The sequence below is a fragment of the Thalia democratica genome, chromosome 2, assembly GCF_965202585.1.
Source record: "Thalia democratica chromosome 2, ktThaDemo2.hap1.1, whole genome shotgun sequence".
Lineage (NCBI taxonomy): Eukaryota > Metazoa > Chordata > Thaliacea > Salpida > Salpidae > Thalia > Thalia democratica.
Genome location: NC_139166.1, coordinates 12,318,803 through 12,339,147, shown reverse-complemented (window position 1 = coordinate 12,339,147; position 20,345 = coordinate 12,318,803).

Genomic DNA, 20,345 nt, shown 5'->3' with positions numbered 1-20,345 from the left:
GAAAAAAAAAAGTTAACTAAAATGTTAAAAACTTAATAGTAGTTCATATTCATATTAAACTGTTTTTTTTGAAGAATAAAAAATATAGAGCTAAATACAACTACAAAAACTATTGTTTTAAATAAGAACTACATAAAATAAAACGAAATAATAGAAGTTTTTTTAAACTCACTTCTGTAAAATTTAGAAAAACATTGACAAATTTGTTTATAAATCAAATTGTCTCAACGTCGTAATAATAAAATAAATTGATTTAGGTTATTAAATTTTAAAGATTTTGTAAAGTTTTTAACGAAAATTTTAATAAAATTAACTGAAAATTTTAAAAAATGTATTAATTTTATCAAATTTTGTAAAAACCAATCAAAACATTAAAAAAATTGTTTTTGGAATCGATCTGTTTATAGTCTTTAAAAAAAAAGTTTTAGACTCGTTATATAATGAAATGCTGATATAAAATTCCAAAACGAAGTTTTTAATGAGATTAACAAAAGATGTCAATTTTAATTTTTTATACTTATAAGTCCTTGAACTTTACTGAAAACGAGTCACATCACTGAGAAAAGCTTACATATCTATAATACGTAATTGCATGTCTTTTACTGAGATTTTACGAACGAAAACAAAAACACTTGAATTAAACTCTTCTGTTTATTTAAACAAACTAAACTAAATCTTTAGAATGACATGCTTTTTTCAAATGAAGTTTGGATTTTACTTTAAAATGTTTGTATGAACTTAAAACTAGTATTTTTATTACAAGTAAACGCTTTGTTTGATATAGTATATCAACAGCAGTTTTTGTTTATATAATTTTAATAAAAACGTAATTTAAAGAAGAATTGCCCCAAATCAACAAAAAAAAAACAAAAAATATTGAACAAGAAAATAATAATTACAAAGTCCTCTACTAAATTTATTTTATTTGGTCGTTAAACCGCTTTAAGTTAAAAAAGCAAGTTGTATTACTTGGAAAAAAAAAGTAGAAACAAAAGTTTCGTGATAACTAGTAGTCTTAAAACAAACTAGTCAAAACTTCAGTTTTGAAAAAGGAGTAAAAAACACATTTGAGCTGGCTATACAAAACTATTTTATTCCGAACCAAGTTGTAAATCTTGTTGTTAGTTTTGTTAAAATGCCATAAAAACAATTTAATTTAATTTAAGCTAGGTTTCATACTTCTTACTTTAAACTACTAACATTTCAAAAGCAACTGTGTCAGAAGTTATACATATCTTACATAGTTACACAATATCAGAATCATCTCGTTCTAATGCAATAAAATAGTTTTTAGACTTTAGTTGTGTAACTATATCCATCTTTTTATTCAAACTCAGATAACATTTTTCTCAATGTCTTATGTAAATTTAAGTATTTAAATCGATTTTGAAAAAAGCTCATTTAAATCGGAAACGCAAAAAAATATTTCCAAAGTATTTCGGGTATATTTGAACTTTTTAAATTGGTGATATTTTCGCAGTACTTTAAAGTTAAATTTGTTACTTAATTATACTTAATTACTATGTCATAAATATCAAATTATTATTGACTGCAACTTTTTTAAAGTAAACACTTGTGCAAAGTTAAGTGCATAGAAACTGTTTTATTGTGTAAAAAGTTTGAATGAGTTGCTAAAACATACGCGTAATAGGGAACACGTTCAAAATCCACCCGCGCTCAAAATCAGCCCGATCAAAATCCACCCAGTCAAGTTCGAGAACCGCTTACCGATCGAGGGTAAGAGTTAGGGGTAACAGTGATAGTGAAAAATAAATAAAAAATAAATAAACAAAAATTATAAAGTATATGAATTAAGTTAATAAATAAAGAAAATGTAGAAAAAAATCGGATGGATTTTGAACGCGGTTGGATTTTAATCGGATAGATTTTAAACGCGAATGGATTTTGAAAGTATACGCGTAATAGATGTCTTATGTTCAAAATTTTAAACTTATAATTGTTGATAATGTTAAGTGATAAAGATCTGAACGCATACAATCTATACATCAACAAAACTTTGTAAAGTGCTCGATAGATTTAAGTAATTTTGTTTTTTATGCTAAATTAATAAAAAACTATAAAGAAGTTCTGACAATTAAGTAATTAAATATATATCTAAGTTTAACTTAAAAAGTACTTTTGTTTAATACAAGCACACAACCTTGATAACTGCATTTCTAATACTTTTAACCTTGGTTTGTTTAAAATTTTATAAACATAAAAACTTAGTTCAAGTGTTTTTGTTTTCGTTCGTAAATTCTCAGTAAAAGACATGCAATTACGTATTATATATATGTAAGCTTTTCTCAGTATTGTGACTCGTTTTCAATAAAGTTCAAGGACTTTTACAAAGAAAAAATATTAATTCAAACAAACACCTTCAGTTAATCTTATTAAAAGCTTTATTTTAAAACTTCATATTAGTATTTCTTGTGTTATATTTCAAATAAGTCAAAAGCGTTTTTATTTTATAACACGACAAACCGATCGGTTCTAAAAACATTTCATAAAAACGTTTAGATTTTTTTTAATATTAAAACACGAAAACAATTAAAAAAATATCAGTTAATGTTACTAAAATGTTTGTTTAAAACTTTACAAAAGCCAATATAATCTATTAACCTAAGTCAATGTTTTTATTCTTATTACGATATTAAGACAGAATTAAGAAAAATTTAAGGTTTATAAACAAATTTTGTTAATGTTTTCTAAACTTGACAGAAGTGTATTTAAAAAAAAATCCGTTTTTTCGTTTTTGCTTATGTAGTTAATATCAAAACAACATTTTTTCATAGTATTAAATGTCTCTATATGTTTTCTTTATGCTTAAACAGAACAGTCTATTGTAAATATGAACTACTTTTTTATTTTAAACATTTAGTTAACTTTATTTTTTATATAGATTTAAACATATAAAATGTAAACAAAATTTAACTTATATTAATTGATATTTGTAAAATTGCTGCAACGAGTCTACTTATTAACAAGTTGCAACTCAAAAGTCTTTAAAATAATTTTAACCTCATTTTCCCACTAAAATATCTAAATTTTCTATTTTGATTGACGACAAAGCATAATGACGTAATAAAGTTAAGAGTTTTGTTTTGAAATTTTCACTATTTCTGTGTCAAATTTGTTCTTGTCTTCATGTAGCTAGTTGTTATTCAAGGTACAATTGCTTATAAAGTTTCAAAATAAGCTGTTTAAGATTTGATCTGTTTGAATAAAAATTTTGAAGTTAATTAATTTGGCTTGTCTTGTAGATTTAGATACCGCATTATAAACAACACAAGACGATAACATTTTCAATATAAAAGCTATTTTTTCTTGATTACAGTTTAAATTACTTACAAGATAAAATTACGTTATTTTTTGTTGTTATGTTTTCTATATTTTTTATTCTTCTCTATTCATAGTATAAAAGTACAGTAACAAATTTTTAAAAGCTATGGCCAACTAGTAAACGCTTATACCTTATTAAAAGTAAAAGATGGACATTAAGTATTCTATATAGTTTGTTTTATTGAAGTATTGTACTGAAAGTTTATTAGAAAAAAAAATTAATTTTTAAATTGAGTAATTATTGATGTTTGTAGTATTATCAAATTAGCTATTGCAAATGATAGTACAAAATTCCTTAATTTTTTTAAACTTAAATACGGTCTTGTAATTTAATATAGTAATCGAAAATGTATCACATAATAAATTGTTATTGGATAAAATAAATTAAAAAAAAAAATTTAGAGGAGAACTCAGAAAACTACAAAAGTATTATTATTTTCCCATATATATACCTAAAGTGTAAATAAACTGTGAAGACACTAAAATAATTATATTTAGCTTTAATATAATATGAAATATTTTATTGTTTATTTTAGTCTTTTGAGACTATATTCTCAAAGTTTTATATGTTAGAGTTTATTCGTTTATTTAGATTGTTTTGTCTTTTTTTAAACTTAGTAAACATGATTTCAGTTGAATAATGCAATAAAACCTTTTAAACCTGCAGTTTAGTGTGAAAAACTGTGCATACATATTTATAAAAAGTTAGTTAAAAAGGTTAATAAATGATCAACTTGATTTTATTGAGCTACTTATTGATTCGATAATACAATTTTGAAAAAAAGGTAACAAATATAATAATTAAAAATTCAAGTTTGTTTCAAATACTTTAAAAGCAATTACTTATATAACACAGTATATATTGTACATTTAGTAATTTAAAAAAAAAACCAAAATAAAGTTCATTTTGTAAATAAATTATCACCATAATAAAATATATGTGTTTTAAATACTTTAAATTTTTAATCATAAGTTTAATTATGGCAAAACTTTTAGGTTTGTTTTTAACTGCAAGTAAAGATTTTTTTCATACTGATAAGTAATAAAAATTTAAAATCAGTTATGTGGCTTTCACAGTATTTGGTATTTGTCACGTGTTTTTGAAGAGCTTACTCCCACACTTGTTTCAAAAAAACAAGCACATTTTTTGATTATCATTGTTGATAAATAAAAAACATCAATACCTAGATTAAAAAAAAGGTAAGAATTTTGTAACTTAAATACGTTTACAATTATGACAAAAGTTAAATTGTTAAAAAGTTTATTACTTAACAATTGTTTCACGCTAGTGCGATGATCACAAGTAAAAGTAAACAAACTAATAAGTTGCAACGGACAAACATTTTATATAGTTTTAGATAAGTAATTAGTTGATTAGGTGATTAGTTAACTAATTGAATTTTAGTAATATTCAGTAAGATAAATTATAATTAACGTAAATACAATCATAACAAAAATCAAACGATAAAAACAAAACTATATAATGAAAACAAAGGTAGATTAAACTTAAATCTAGCAAATTAAGACTTTAAATAAAATTTTGTAAAAAGTCTACATTTTCCCACCAGTTCTGATCTCAAGTTTAAAAGTTTGTTTTTATCCGCAAATGCGATTTCGAGTCTTTCTAAGTTACATAGGGTGCAAATTTTACTGGGCTTGTTTTGGTTACTGCGATGAACAATTTCCAATTAAATACGTTTATCAAAAAACATACAAACTTTAAGTCTCTTATAAATAAACTGTAAACAGTTTTTAGTTTTTACCACATTTATTTATTTTAACATTGTACAGCAATTGTTTGTTTTCAAAATTTTGTATCTTTTGATTTATTTTATCAAACTAGTTTAGAAATACTAAAAGAGCTTAAAATGTGTTTTGAGGTTTTTACAGAGTGATAAAACTAACTATGGTAAAATTTTGAAAACATAAAAGTTATTTTTTTTTTATAAATGAAGAGATTTGTTATTTTTTAAAATTCTTAAAATTTGATTAAGTTTAGAAAACATTTGCATAACTTTAAACCAAACTTGTTTATTTGCTCGTTAATTTGAAAATCAATATTTTTACAAATCAATACTGTTATACAACATTAATCGATAAACTTTTAGAATTTATTTAATTAAGCGAATTACGTGTAACTCACTGTCGTTGTTGTTTCTATATACGTTTCTTATTTAATTTTATAAAGCATGTGTATAGTAACAAGATATGCAGCATTATTAATTCATAATTGTTATATATTTAATTTAACAAACTAAAAAGGCTCAAAACTTTGAATTAAAAACTATTAATTGAATGTGTAAATCTTTAAACTTGACTTTATTTGGTTTTATAGTTAACATCAAACTAAATTCTAGTCTTTTTATTTTTGAGTTTATACCAGATTCTAAGTAAGACATGTAATTACGTTTTTACACTTCTGTTCTCAGTAATATGTGACTCAGATTTCTTACTAAACGTTTTCAAGTGGCTTCACAACAAAGCAGTATTACGTAATCAACTTAGGAATTTTGTTTTGAAAATTTTCACAACTCCATGAGTCAAACTGTTTTTGTTTTTATGACTCTGGTTGTTTTTCAAGAGCAATTTGTATTCAAGGGCGATGTTTTGAGAATTTATTAAATGAATAAGAAATTTCATTAGTAAAGTTTCAGATGTAAAACTATAAGTAGCGTAATTAAACTACTCTACGCCTAAAATTTTATTTTAAACTTTATACATTTATTTTAGTTCAGTACTTTACACTTTAATCTAGTTATAAGTATGTCAAATTATAAGTTTGTTGTGTAATTTAAATTGAAAGTGTTTTTTAACACAAAAACATGTAAAGCTGTACAATTTTTGTTCCTTTTAGTTTATGCATTTTAAAAATATATAAAAGAAGCTAAAGTTAAAATATAAAATAAAAATATTACGTTATAAAATAAGCTTGCTTAAATAAAGACTTTTTAATTTTTACTTATCAAGACAGATGATGGTCAAATTAAAAAAAAATCACAGGTATAAAACATAAGTAGGGTTTTTAAAACCTAATTTTACTTTTACTTTCTGTTACAGCACAATAACATACTGTAAGTAAGAACGATAAACACAATAAAATAATAAAAAACAGTTACAATTAGTTTAAACATTTTTTGAAAATATTTCACCTTTTATCGAAAAATCAAAGGACACGAAAAATGATTAAATATTTTTTCTTTAAATTATAATGTATGTTGTACTATGTATTGTTGTTTTAAGTTTATTATTATTTTTTTTATAAGGCACATGTTATAAACTAGCTTGGTATTAAACACTTTAAACTATCTAATTTTTAAAGTAAAACTAACTAAATTAAATTATAAGGAAAATTGGTTTTTAATTAAGTAAAACTAAATAAAATAACGAAATATGTTGAAGCAGCCTTTCTATTTCTGAGCAACGATAATTGAAATTTAGAGAGAAGAAAAATTGAAAAAAAAAAAGAAAGATGATACAAATGTTGATTTTTTAGTATAAAGCAACCATAGTTGTTAAGTCAAAAGACTACAAGTTTGAACTACAAAATATCTAAGGAAACTTAAAAATTGACAGATTTAAGAAAACCATATATGTATGTAGTATTGTAGAAAAGCTTTAGTTTTGTAAATTTTAAAAATAGTTAGATGCTTTTTTGAATAAAAATAACTTTAAATATTTTTATTTAACATATAAATGTGTATTTTTAGAAACACTATATTTTTTAACTTAGCTCTAAAACTTTAATTATTCTGTTCACATGAGTTTTTAATTAAAATAATTTCCTTTTAGCAATTTTGTAACTTTGAGTAATTAAATAAAGATTAATACTCAAGATGATTGATAATGTAATATCGACTGATGATAAACCAATATCTTCGTAAGTCTCATATTAATTTACTTTTACGTCTTATATAATTAAGTCAAAAATCTGTTTAGCTATATCTCTAACTTTTTAATTGAAAATATTAAGGTTTTTTTTACTTGAAAAATGAAAGTATTTGTTTGGTTCATAGAAAACTTTTGAGGAACTAAAAAAGTTATGTTTTTTAGTTTAAATATTAAAAATCTTTTAAACAGCTTACTAAAATTTTTTATGACAAGATTTTATCGTTTGCTAAATAAAAAATCTAATTACTACTTCAAAAATAAAAAAAAGGATATACACTGAAGAAATTTAAAAATAACTTTTACTAAATATTTAAGGAGATTATTTTGTTAATGGTTGATATAATTAAAATTTTATTTATTAGATGGACGTTCAGGTTTTGTAATGATGAAAATTGTCCTCTTTCATACGAAAAAAACAATAAAAGTGAGTAACTTGAACTTGTTTTTGTTGTAATTTTTTAATTCACAAACACTTCCAATGAAAAAATGTTTATTTTGATCTTTATTACTTATTTTATTTATCATTTAAGTGAAACTAATTGTTTGTTTAACGTTCAGTAGTTATTTACTACTTTTATATATATATTTTTTCGAATTTATTTTAGTTTTAAAGTAAACAAAAATTTTTAAGTTAAAGACAAAAATAAACAAAAAAAAAGTTACATTAAAGTATGAAATATATAAATATTATATTTTTAAAGGTACGCATAGTGAAGAATATTTTACAAAACAATCAGATTTCAAGTATCAAGAAAACTACAAATGTTTTAAATCTAGACAGGAACATAATATCAAAAGAAAAATGCTTCAAAGTTGCGAAAACAAGTTAGTAATTTTTGTTTGCTTAACTTATAAACTTGATAAAGATTTTTAAAAAGTTTTATTTTCAAAAGCTTTAAATACTATTTTTAACCAAATAATTTTTTACGATTTTTTTCTTGTTATATCTCTATAAAACTTTATACTTAAGAAACTTGGCCCATAATAAAATAAATTAAAATTGATATAAAAGTTTATTTGTAGTGATTGCTTACAAAATATGTAAAAATACGAACTATTACAGAACCACAATTTCCAACTACAGCCAATTAAACGACTTGACTATGAAGTTAAATGAGGTAAACAGAACAAAAAAGAAATTGAAAAATAAAATCAAAACTTTCAAAAACGAGGTAATTAAAATACTAATGTAATAACGAAATTAAAGAAAAATATTAATTAAAAGGTAACAAGTTTTTATTAGGCTAAGAATAATTTTTATATCATACACAACTAATACATTAAAGTTACAATTATTATTATTTTTTTACCTTTTTGTTAAACAACTTAAGCAAAATTGTTTTAAAACATTTAGTTGTAAAATAGTTTCACTTGGTAGAATTGTTTGAAATAATTATCAGGACTGATACGTTTCAATATGACGTAAGCATTTAATATAACTTTAAATTATTTTAGACAAGAAACTCCGACAAATACTGTGACGCAAACACATTTGAAGAAACAGAAATGTTTGCTCATAGAGAATATAAAAACTTAAAAAGAACAACGAAACTTTTAGAGATTCTTATAAACAAGAAACTTACTTCTGTTTTATAAAAATTCATAAAAAATACTCAATCATAGAACTTTTATAGTTTGTTAACTGTTTTTGTCTTTTATATAATACGAAAAAAATTTTTTAAATATAGCATTGAAATGTTTTACTTTATCTTAATAGATTTTATTAATTTTTAACCTTCTATTTTCAATTTTCGAGATATGTACATGATTATTTGAAAAAGTTATTGTTTTATTATTTTACTTTCGAAGGTTTTTTTTTAAATTAGTTCAGTAAATATAAACTCGATATCTGCTTTTTTTACTTATATACGATTTTGTTCTGCTTAAAACTTTTCTTCCATTAGTTACTTTTTAAGAGGTTGCTTAAAAAGTTTGCATTTACTTTTTTCTTCAGCTAAAAATGTCTATTTGTTTTTTTACAAAACCTAGGAAGTAAAACTTTAAATCTATTCGAGCTGTTTAGTTTTCGTTTAATAAAATTAGTTTCAAAACTTATATTCGACCTGTTATTGTTTTATTTTACTTATTTTACTTGCTGTGACTTAGTTCTCTTCTCATTTAAATGAAATACTTTTACTATTTGTCTTAAATAAAATTAAAGTAATGAAAATTTAACTTTTAAACTTTTACCGATGTAGACTAAACAACTTGTTAAAATTTCAAAAAACTTTGAGGCAAAATAGTAAATAATATACTAAAAAAGTAAAACTATTTCACTTAACGCAATACGATATTTTAAGGCTTTTTAACTAAATTAAATTAAGCTAATGTTATTAATTCAAACTATAAAATATATGCTTGTTTTAAAGTATACTAACGTCTTTTGTCGCTATAAAATTAATGTTTTTACTACAATTTAATTTTGTTTTTATTTGATTCTTTCTTGTTTTCGAATGACGTAAAAACCGTTGACAGTAAATCACCACAGAAAAAATCACTTTACGTAACTGCAAATACCTTTTATTTACAATTAGACAGTCTCACACGATAAATTGAATTGAATTTAGCAGAGTATCAAATACAAATATCGTATAACTTGCAATTCAGTATGCATTTGTTAAAGTCGAAACATTTTTACGAGTATTATAAATTGTAAGTAAAATCAATCAAAATTCCTTTACATTTTTTAAATACAAGTACCGTACTATTAATAGCAAAGACATAAACCTAGACTTATATCAAAAAAGATTTAACTTATAACTTTTTTAAAATAGTGTAAACAACTTTCTATCAGAAATCTTCTATAATTTCAGAATAAGTGTATTTTTGGTTGTAAATAAAATATTAGCTAATAAGAAAAAAGTCTTTATATTTATTAAATAATTGCTCATTCAATTTATTTTCACTTATTCAAATTGTAAAATCAAAACAAAAACATGCTAAAGTTATTATAAATAAATATTTCGGTCAAAGGACCCATTTCCGTCATTAAGCTAGACAACATCAAATTTAGAACAGTCATTATAACTACAAAAATTAAAGTTGTATGTGCTGTTTTCCACCAATTAAAAGCAATAATAATTTTAGCACTTTGAAAATAATACATGCTTCATTTCAGTAAAATGTAATTACTGATTGTGCTTACAATAGCTTAAATAATAGTTGTTTGAAAATTTAAAGGAGTAGTTGTTTTATTAATTGGTTTTAAATCTTATAAAAAAAAACAGAAAATAAAGATATGTTACGCACTATAAGATATATTGAAAAAGTTTATAATTGTTTGTTAAAAATATGTTTTTAATTTTTTTTTACTAAATTGTAATAAATAAATTCTAGCTGCTCTTAATACAAATATTCTTATGTATAACAAAACTTACTCTTAATGTTTTAACAACTTAATGTAGAATTTAAACTTTTCACCATATTTTTTTACTGGTAAATTTTAACTTTTTTAAAGAGAAAAATAACACAAAAGTAAATGTTTCATAAGTTATTTACTAGTTTATATACAGTTTATTTATTAGTTATTTATAAATATTTACTACAAAATAGAAGTGACTTTTATCCAACCTGTACCACATATAGTGTATAAAAATTTATAAAATAAGTGAATTATACTTTGGTGAGGGCTTTATAAGTAAATGATATTTTAACTTAAATAAAATAAATTTTAAAACAAGACTGTATAAAGAAGTTCATTAAATACTTAATTACTTTCAGTAAGTATTTGTTTATTAATATTTTTAATCTCAAACTATTATACAAATATAACAAACTGTAAAGAGAACAAAACTTGAACATTACGCAATAAAGAATAAATGAAAGAAAAATATAAACAATTGTATAATTTAAGTAATTTTTGACTGAAAAGAAATAAGAAACAATTACATTAGTATCATTTTAATATAACAAAATATAAACGTAAAAAAAGATTTCGTATTTTTCATACAACTGAGAAAAAAACAATAAAATATTACACTTATGTTTGAGTAAGTAACTTGTAAGAGAATAGAATTAAAAAATAATCGTCCAAAACGTTTTCATTCAGTTCTGCTACCACTCTTTGTGTATCTCTGCCACTAATTCCTTGTATCTCTGAATATAATTCCCTCCTTCGGTATTTCCCCAAGTCTTGCCCTTCTGGCTTCGAAGAAACGGGCATTTTCAATTTCGTAATATTCCACGAAGGTTAGGCCCTGGCCGTTGCGTGGTTCTTCATTTGAATATAAAATAATTTGGTTTTTCAAAATTTTTTATCGAAATCATAGTTAAAACTATGAAAAGTGAAGTGCGTTGTTTTCGGACACGTTTGAAATCCACACGCGATCAAAGTCCACCCAGTCGAATTCGAGAACCGCTCACCGGTCGAGGGTTAGGGGTAAAAGTGGTAAAAAAAAATACTATTTTTTTTAGTATATGAAAAGAATTAATAATATAGAAAAAAAATCGGGTTGATTTTGAACGCAGGTGGATTTTGTTAGTATACCATTGTTTATGTAAAAAACTAGTTGTTGAATTTACTTTCCTTGCATCAAGTCATGTACTAACTTAGAAACAAGAAATGTATTTATGATTTTTAGTTTTTTTTATGTGCTCACAAAAAGAGTTAGATTGTGATTAATTAAAATAAATTACAAACATAACAAACTTATAATAGTTTCGAATAAAAATACTCATAAGATTATACCTCGGAAACTGTTAATTAGGAATTTATGAAACATAATTTCTGTACTGAGCTTTATACCTTTTCTAGAAGAAGCTGCTTCGACTCTTTCGACTCCTTCTTCACGTTTTCTTTCTCGTATCTTCCTTAATTCTTCCTCATCTTCATTTACTAATTCGTCATATTACTAATTTATTTTTATTAATCAAAACATTTTTAAATAATTTTTTGCTACATCACTTTTCTATCTTTTTATGTACTCTATTTTTAATTTGTTTGAAGTTATATTTATAAATGTTTTAAAACTAACAATTAAAAATTATGTTTAAAATTGTTTTATTTAGTATAACAACAATATTTCACTAAACCTGTGAATCTAATACCAACAGCCAAATCATGAGAAGAGAAACTAAAAATGACAAAACTATTTCAGTTATTTCAATTCCATTTTTGATTAAAGACAAAATGCTTGCATTTACGCTAACCTAAAAATATAAAGAGCTACCAATAACTGAATTTGAAAAAGTAAGGTTTTTCAAAAAACTTAATACAAATAATTCTTTTTAATTTTTAAGATCTTATTTAAGTCGTCCTAACTTGATACGTAGGTTAATCATACAATCTCGAAGTTTTATTTAAAAGTTTTCATAATTACCACTAGCTTATATTTTATTATTGTTATTAAAAAACCACCTACAACTAAAAATTATATATAACTCTACTAAACTTACTGTAAAGTTGTAATGTGAGTTAATAAATTTTTCAACACAAACTACACCATACGCTAATGAAGAAAGAATAACTTGGGAGCTTAGTAGTGGAGAATTCTCATACGGCCACTGTGTACATATAAAAATTTTACACTTATTAATTAACGTACACTTAATTTACAAGTAAAAAAGGCAGTTTTAATTTCAATAGTTCTACTTAAACCTTAACTTAGTTTTTTTATTGAAGTTAATTATTCAGTCAATTGTGTTTATTAAATTGAGTTTTAAACTTTATTAATAATTAAACGTTTACTTTACTTTGTGTTAGAACAACTTATTTGCAACTCTTAACTATAAAACTAAAAATAATGATTAAACTTTAAAAAGACTTAAACGTAAATGATAATATATTTTGAAATAATTTCAAATTTAAACTTCACAACAGACTAGTATCTGATATTTATAATTGTTTCAAAAATGAACTAATAAAACATTAGTTACTCACATCGCCTTGACATTTCCACACCAACAACCTACCAAGCCAAAAAATGAACATCTGTAAATTGTTTGGTTTTTAACAGGTCTATCAAAAAAAAGCTAATGATGAAAGCTTTGTAATTGTTTACAAGAAGGTAGGACTTTAGTAAATTTAGAAAAAAAGTTGACCTTATAGTATGTTAGTATACATCAAAACTATTTAGAACGTTAAGTATAAAATAAAAAATAGTTTACATCTTTTTTTTTGTAAAAATAAAAGCTTAGTTTTGTTATCTAAACATACGTTTTAAGTTTGAAAGTTTATATTATTTAATTACTTAGATCATTTTTTTATTCTTTTTTTCTTTAAAACACTTCATTTAATATAAACTTTTATAATTTTTTTTTTGAAAAATATAGTAAATTAAAAATGTAAAAAATGTACAGTTAGCTTATACTTTTGAAATTTAAATATAAGGAATTACATAAACTTTTGAAAAAAAAAACAATTTAGTTATGATAAAACTAACGTTTGTGAAAGTTAGAGTTAGAAAACAAAAACTACTTATTTTTTAATAAATCTTAAAAATATTTAAACTTAAAAAACAAACTTGTTCTTTGCTATTTTTAAATAATTTTATATTTTACGTAATACAAGCGAATAAAACACTATAGTAAAAGTTGCATTTTATAAACTCAAAGTAGTTATTATTCTAAATGATGTTTTTACTCAAACTTTTAAAAAAGTAAAAACATTTAAAATTAATGATTTTTTTAACAACTTTGTCCATTTTATACGGACTAAAACTAATAACTACCTTTTTGTTGTTCTAAACTCAAAACAGAATGATATTACTTTAAAACTTTCATCAAAAACTTAAATGATTTGTATCCTTTTATTTTAATATTTGTAATTTTATGTTTTTTTTTTGATTGTTTGTTTTACTCACATTATGTTTTAATCGGTCAAGAGAGTTTTTATACTGATATTGTCATAAAAGCTTACACAGTATGGTAACATGAGCTCTGCAAATGGTGTTTCGATTTTTCCGAGAGAACTCAAGTCAGAAGCTAGTTTGAAGGTAGCATGTCCAAACAGAAGTGTGGAAAACACACTAATTGTCCACTGCAAATTATAAATAAATACTGGGTTACCTTAAAAACTAAACTAAAACCAAACTTATAAAATTTTTTAAACTCATATTTAGTTTTTTTATTAGCATTTAATATTAATATTAACCTAATAGCAGTATGATAACAACGAAACAAAACTTACAATTACGTATCGTCTAACACGTCGAATACTCATTCTTACTTGATTACCGTTGTTATATTTTGATGAATTACTTATTATCACTTAAAAAAACTTTAGAAATGTTTAAGTTTTAAAAAACTAAAATAAAATAAAGATAAAACAAAAATAAAATAGAATAAAAACAGAATGAAAAAACAAATAAAAAAATAGCTCTAATTATAATCTTTTTGTTGTAATTACTTTTCGTTGTAATATACGTCAATTTAAAATTTTGTTCAAAAATATAAGTCTTTAAATAAAAGATAAAAAAAAATAGTAACAACTAAACTAGAAAAATTTGTAAGGGGTTAATTAAAAGGTTTGTACAATTACAATCACTATAAAAAAACAACTCTGACAAAGAAAACTTTTAACAAACAAAAAGTTTTAAAAGTGTGAAATTTATAAAAACCATTAGGATAACCAAATAATTTTCGAACAAAAATAGTACTGTTTATTCTAACCGTGAAACAAAATACCATTAATCATAGTATATATATACACATTATATGTATATTTTATTAAGTTCAAACTACAAAACTTGTAAAAGTTAAATTGCTTGTTTAGGTCTAAAGTTCAAGTTATTTAAAAAACATATTTTCATTAACTTTGACAGGCATTGTTTCTTACTAAAAAAGTAGCTTTTGAACAAAACTGTTATATTGTTGTTTAAAAAGAGTTTAATTAATGTAAACTAACGAAAAATTGATAAAAAGACAGAGCTAGTTTTTGACAAAACCCGTTAAAAACAATTTTGAATTTTGTAGATGCTAAACCATAGTTTAAAAATTTACTGTAACTATTGCTGTTAAGTATTTTTATTAACTTATTTTATCCTGTTTTGGACAAGACGTTGAACTGTATCTAAATAATGTACAATTTGAAAACTAAAAGGTTTTTTGTTGTTAAAAAAGTTCTAGAATTATTTATTTTAAGTGCTTTTATTTGTTGTCAAATAATCAAATGTTTATCTAACCAGTTCCGACTTGAACTTTTTAAACTAATTAGAAAAAATAACTGTTTGACACTTTTAATTAATAAAAAAATGTTGTTAGTAATTGGTATCAATTAAAGGTAATTTCTTAAAACCTTTATATTCTATTTTAGCTATAAACAAAGTACTGTAAATATAAATAAAAGAAAAAAACACATCAAAGCTAAATTAGTATAAATTTGAAAAGATTGTACACCTTAAGTACTTTAATATTAGTTTTAATAGACTAAATATATTTTTATTAAGAGCTCTACTTAGTTGAATTAGTAATATTTTTAATTAAACGATCAGTTTATGACAAAATTTAAATTAAATGTAGTCAATAATAACAAAGCATACATTTTCTTAAACTAAAACTACTTTAACACAATATTTTTAACTAAAGCAATTTTGAAATTTAACATACAAAAAAGGTCAAGTTTAAAATGTTTTTAGAAGCATAAGTAAACACTACACAAACAGGTTTTTTAATTTTATAAATTTCTGTATAAAACTTACAGAAAAAAAGAAGTAATACCAACGACATTAAGCAGTATTATGTACAAAAAGTCAACTACGTTAAGTATCAAAAACTTACAAACAAAACTACAAAAGTAAATGTTTTTCAAAATCCTTTATACTTTTGTTTAAAAGAAAAGTATAGTATACTAATTTGTTACAAACTATTGAATTATTTTTAAACGAAAACTGTTGTTAAATAAAGGTCTCAGTTTAAAGTACTATTGTGTCATTTTAATGTACTTTTTTACTGTAGTTTTATACAAAAAATTTATAAAATTAAAATCTTAGTTATATTAAATCATTTTACAAAAAAAAAGAGTTAAACTAAAATAAGTTATAGTAAAAAAATTATTTTGAAAATTAAAATTGTTCTGACTAGCGATCACGGAAGGCAGAACTACTGTTATATGTAAAGAAATACTGCGGTATGATGATTTTTTAAATCATTTAAATTACATTTTTCTCAAGTTAAGAGCTTTGCTTGGTTTACATAAATACGTCAAGTTAAATTTAATCAAAATGAATAATTATAACATTCAACATTATTTATACAAACATTAAAACTTAACTATAAAACTTGTACAAAAATGTAAAATATTTTACAACATTGTTTTTAATATACTATATTATCCTCTATCAAACAACTTCATAGAGTTTACTTATTTAGTGAAAATATGTAGCTTTTGAATAAATTTGATTGAGTTTCGTTGTTTAAGAAAGTTCATAACTTTAACATTAGAAATTAAGCTTAAATAAACCCTACATAACTTGCTTAATTAAACAGCACTGCCAATCATAAATGATAGACATCTAATTTAGTGAAAATTTATTTTAGTTAACGTCAGTAAAAAACAAAATATTGAATAAAACAAAACAAAGCTACTTACAATAATTTTTAAACAATGCCAACCCAAAAATACAATAAAACGTAAGACTGCGACGATGAGTAAACAACAACTTTAGAAGGTTTGCTTCTATATCGTAAGCTTTCGATTGTGTAGCTACACCAACTAACTTCATACTTACATTTATCGCCCCTCTTAGCTTTATTTCTAGTTGCTCATATTAACTTCAAAGATGACTCATCATCAGTGGTGAAGAGCTTCAGGTTTCGCGATTTATTTCTTTCGAGCGCCATCATTCAAAGTTACGTCACCGTAAAATTTTGATGTTTTCTTGGCATGTTTTAAAATTTATCAACAATTTTTTTTAGTAATTTTAATATTTTGTATATTATCTACTTCTTTATTACACTCAATAATTTTGAAGCAGGTTTACGAAAAGAAGACTAATCATAATCAAGCAGTGAAGAGATAAGCACCAAACGCAGGCAGCAACCCGCACTGAGTATTAATTTTAAAATAAAATACTCTGTGACGTAATAAGTAAAATATTCTGTGACGTATAACTATGCAAGTTGCAGCACAAGTTTTAAAAGTTTTTAAGATAAAACTTAAAATTAAACTACTACAAAACTTTAATACGATAGTCAGCAATCGTACAATATTTACGTCAGACTTGTAGTTTTTAGATCGTAATATAAAGGTTTTTGTATCTGAATTTTACAATTGTAAAGGTTTACATTTTAATATTTGCTTATGTTAAAATTATTATAGTCGCGTGAATTACAATAAGGTGTAACATAAATATAGTTATAACTGCTTACTTTAAAATCCTACAAAGAAAAATTTAAAGTATTGTAAAGTATAAGATTTAGTAAATTGTATATGACTAACCAAAAACGTCTGTTAAGGTAGGTTTAAAAAACAAAACTATCTAGAATGGTGAAAAAAATTTGAAACTATGTGTATGATGAAAAATCAAAAAGTGAGGTAGTAAAAATAAATTGAAACTTTATTAAGTTTATACTTAAATTAAAACTTATATTAAAAATATTTTTACCTAACATATTAAAATCATTTTGTTTTAAAATAACTTTTAATTTAATTTTTTTATTTAATAACTTTATTAAGACTTTTTTGCATGAGATCAAGATAAAAAAATTAAAATAAAATGAAAAAAGTTAAAAGGGTTACAAACGATCAGGCTAGAAGTGATCGGGTTAGAAGTGATCGGGTTAGAAGTGATCGAGATAGAAGTGATAGTAAACCAAGTTCAAGTATCCAACTTTACTCAAGAATGTTTTATAGTATTTTATACAGCGTTAAAGAAAAATAGAACTACTGAAACACAGTTTGAGTGTAATTTGTTCATTTTAGAAAACACTTTCGAAATAATTTTAAACATCAATAGTTTTTAACTTTGTAACTTTCAAGGTAATATGAAGGTAGGTTAAGCCTTTTTTTTTTGTTTATTTTGATTTGTAAACAGATGCTTAGTAGCTTTTAATTTTTTGATTGTCTCACGGTCGTACTTAACAGCTATACGTGGTAATAAACCACTAATTCTTTCAGTTGAAAAACTTTGAGTACTGGCGATTTCGTTATGAAAGTTGTTATATTTATACTCATCAATGTATGAGAAGCAATGAAAGAAAATTGCAGTTTGTCGATAAGAAACATTGAAGGATGCATTTAATGCATAATTAAACTACTGCAAATGGTTGTTTGTTGAACGACCAACAACAAATAGTTATGAAATTATTGTAAGACATATTTAAAACTAAAACTATTTATAAGTTTTTTTGTCAAAGTACAAGTCGGGGTTGCATGTCAAAGTATAACCTTGATTTGTAGAGAGCAAAACAAAATTATTTATCAACTAAAAATTTAAAGGAAAACAAAATTTAATCAACTTGTTATAGATTTGTTACAATACTTTGTAATGTATAAATTTATGTTTGTACATTTTGTCACAACTGAAGCTAAAATTGTAGGAAATTTATTTTTTTTTTGATTACAATTACGTTTTTTGGACTGACAATAGTATGTGTATAGATATCTTGCTTTATTTTTATTTTTTTATTAAAAATCTTCGTTTTTTTTAAACTTAAAAAATAAGACTTACTTTGTACTAAAGCTTAAATTAGAACTGTGTTATAACAGTTTTAACATGAGTAGGCGCTTAAAATATAAAGTTTCTATGTTTGAAATAAAACTTCATACTTAACTTAATAACTAAAATGAAAAAAGAGTTATAGAGAATATTTTTGACGATCACTACTTAAAAAAGCTCACTGGATAAAAAAATGGCTATTGTGTGGACTTTTAGCTGTTAATATTGTAAGAACTTAATAAATTAATTAAAACCAGGTAAAAATTTAATGTAGATGCTTACATTTAAATTATATACGTTGCCAGTTATTTTAAAAACTTTGAACATCAATATATAAGGATCAATATACAGGATAAATAATAAAAATCAAAAAACGTAATGCATGTATAATAATACATATTTCCCATATTTCCAGTTGCAGGTCTACTTTGAATTTTTTCTGCTATTTTACAGCCCGTTCCAAAAGGACATATGGTAGAAAAATTTCAATTGATATTAAATTTATTTGTCTTTTAGTCTGTTAAATTTATGAGCTCTCAGTTTAATATGTTTTCAAATTAGTTTCAATATTGTTTATCTCATTTCAATAATACAGAAAAACTAATAAAGCTTTTATTTTCAGTTAATATAAAAGACTTAGTGGGTTGTTAATAGACTATTTATAAAAATATGTAGTTTTTATTTATCGTTACATTTTTAAATCAGAATGCTTATATTAAACATTTAAACTTGTTATATGTTTTGATTTTTAAGAAACAAATAAAGAGATTTCAACTACTAGAGGAGAAATAATAAATAATTGTGTTTATACTATTATACTTAAGTTAGTTAGCAGTTTATTACTAACAAAACAATGTCTCCCTTCTAAGTTTGCATATAGGAGATCCTCAATTGTTGTAAACAGAAAGCATGCAAAATTCTTAAAAGCGTAACACAAAAATTAAGTTTTTACTCAAGTTTAGTATCTTTAAGTTTTATGTTTGTTAACAAACCATTAGCTCAATGTTTGATTTTTAGTTTTGTTTTACTTCGATTTATTTTGTTCAAAAAAATTTCCAGATTTTTTACAACTAAGAATCTCCTTAATGCAAATGTAGGAGTGAAACATTGTTATTTTAGTGATATACTGTTAAAATAAATAATGAATAGAAATCTCCTTAAAGACATTTAAGTCGAGAACTTTGAATTGTTTAACTTAAAACAAAGTACAATATTTACTTAGTAAGACAAATAATTATTCTTTTATTGTAAAAATTACTATATATAAATTATCAAACTATATTCAAACTATTTAAACATTAAAAACAGTATTTAACGAGTTATTATGTCTTCAAAAGTTGTATATAACATTTCACAAAAAACTTGCTTTATCATACAAGAAAGTACACCTTTTAGATATATGATTAATTTTCAATAAAGTTTTACTTCATTATGTAATAGGTTAACGATTTTCTAATACAACCTATATTTCAAGTTGTAAAATATGAAATTCGTACTACTTGTTGAAAAGCGATGTATATG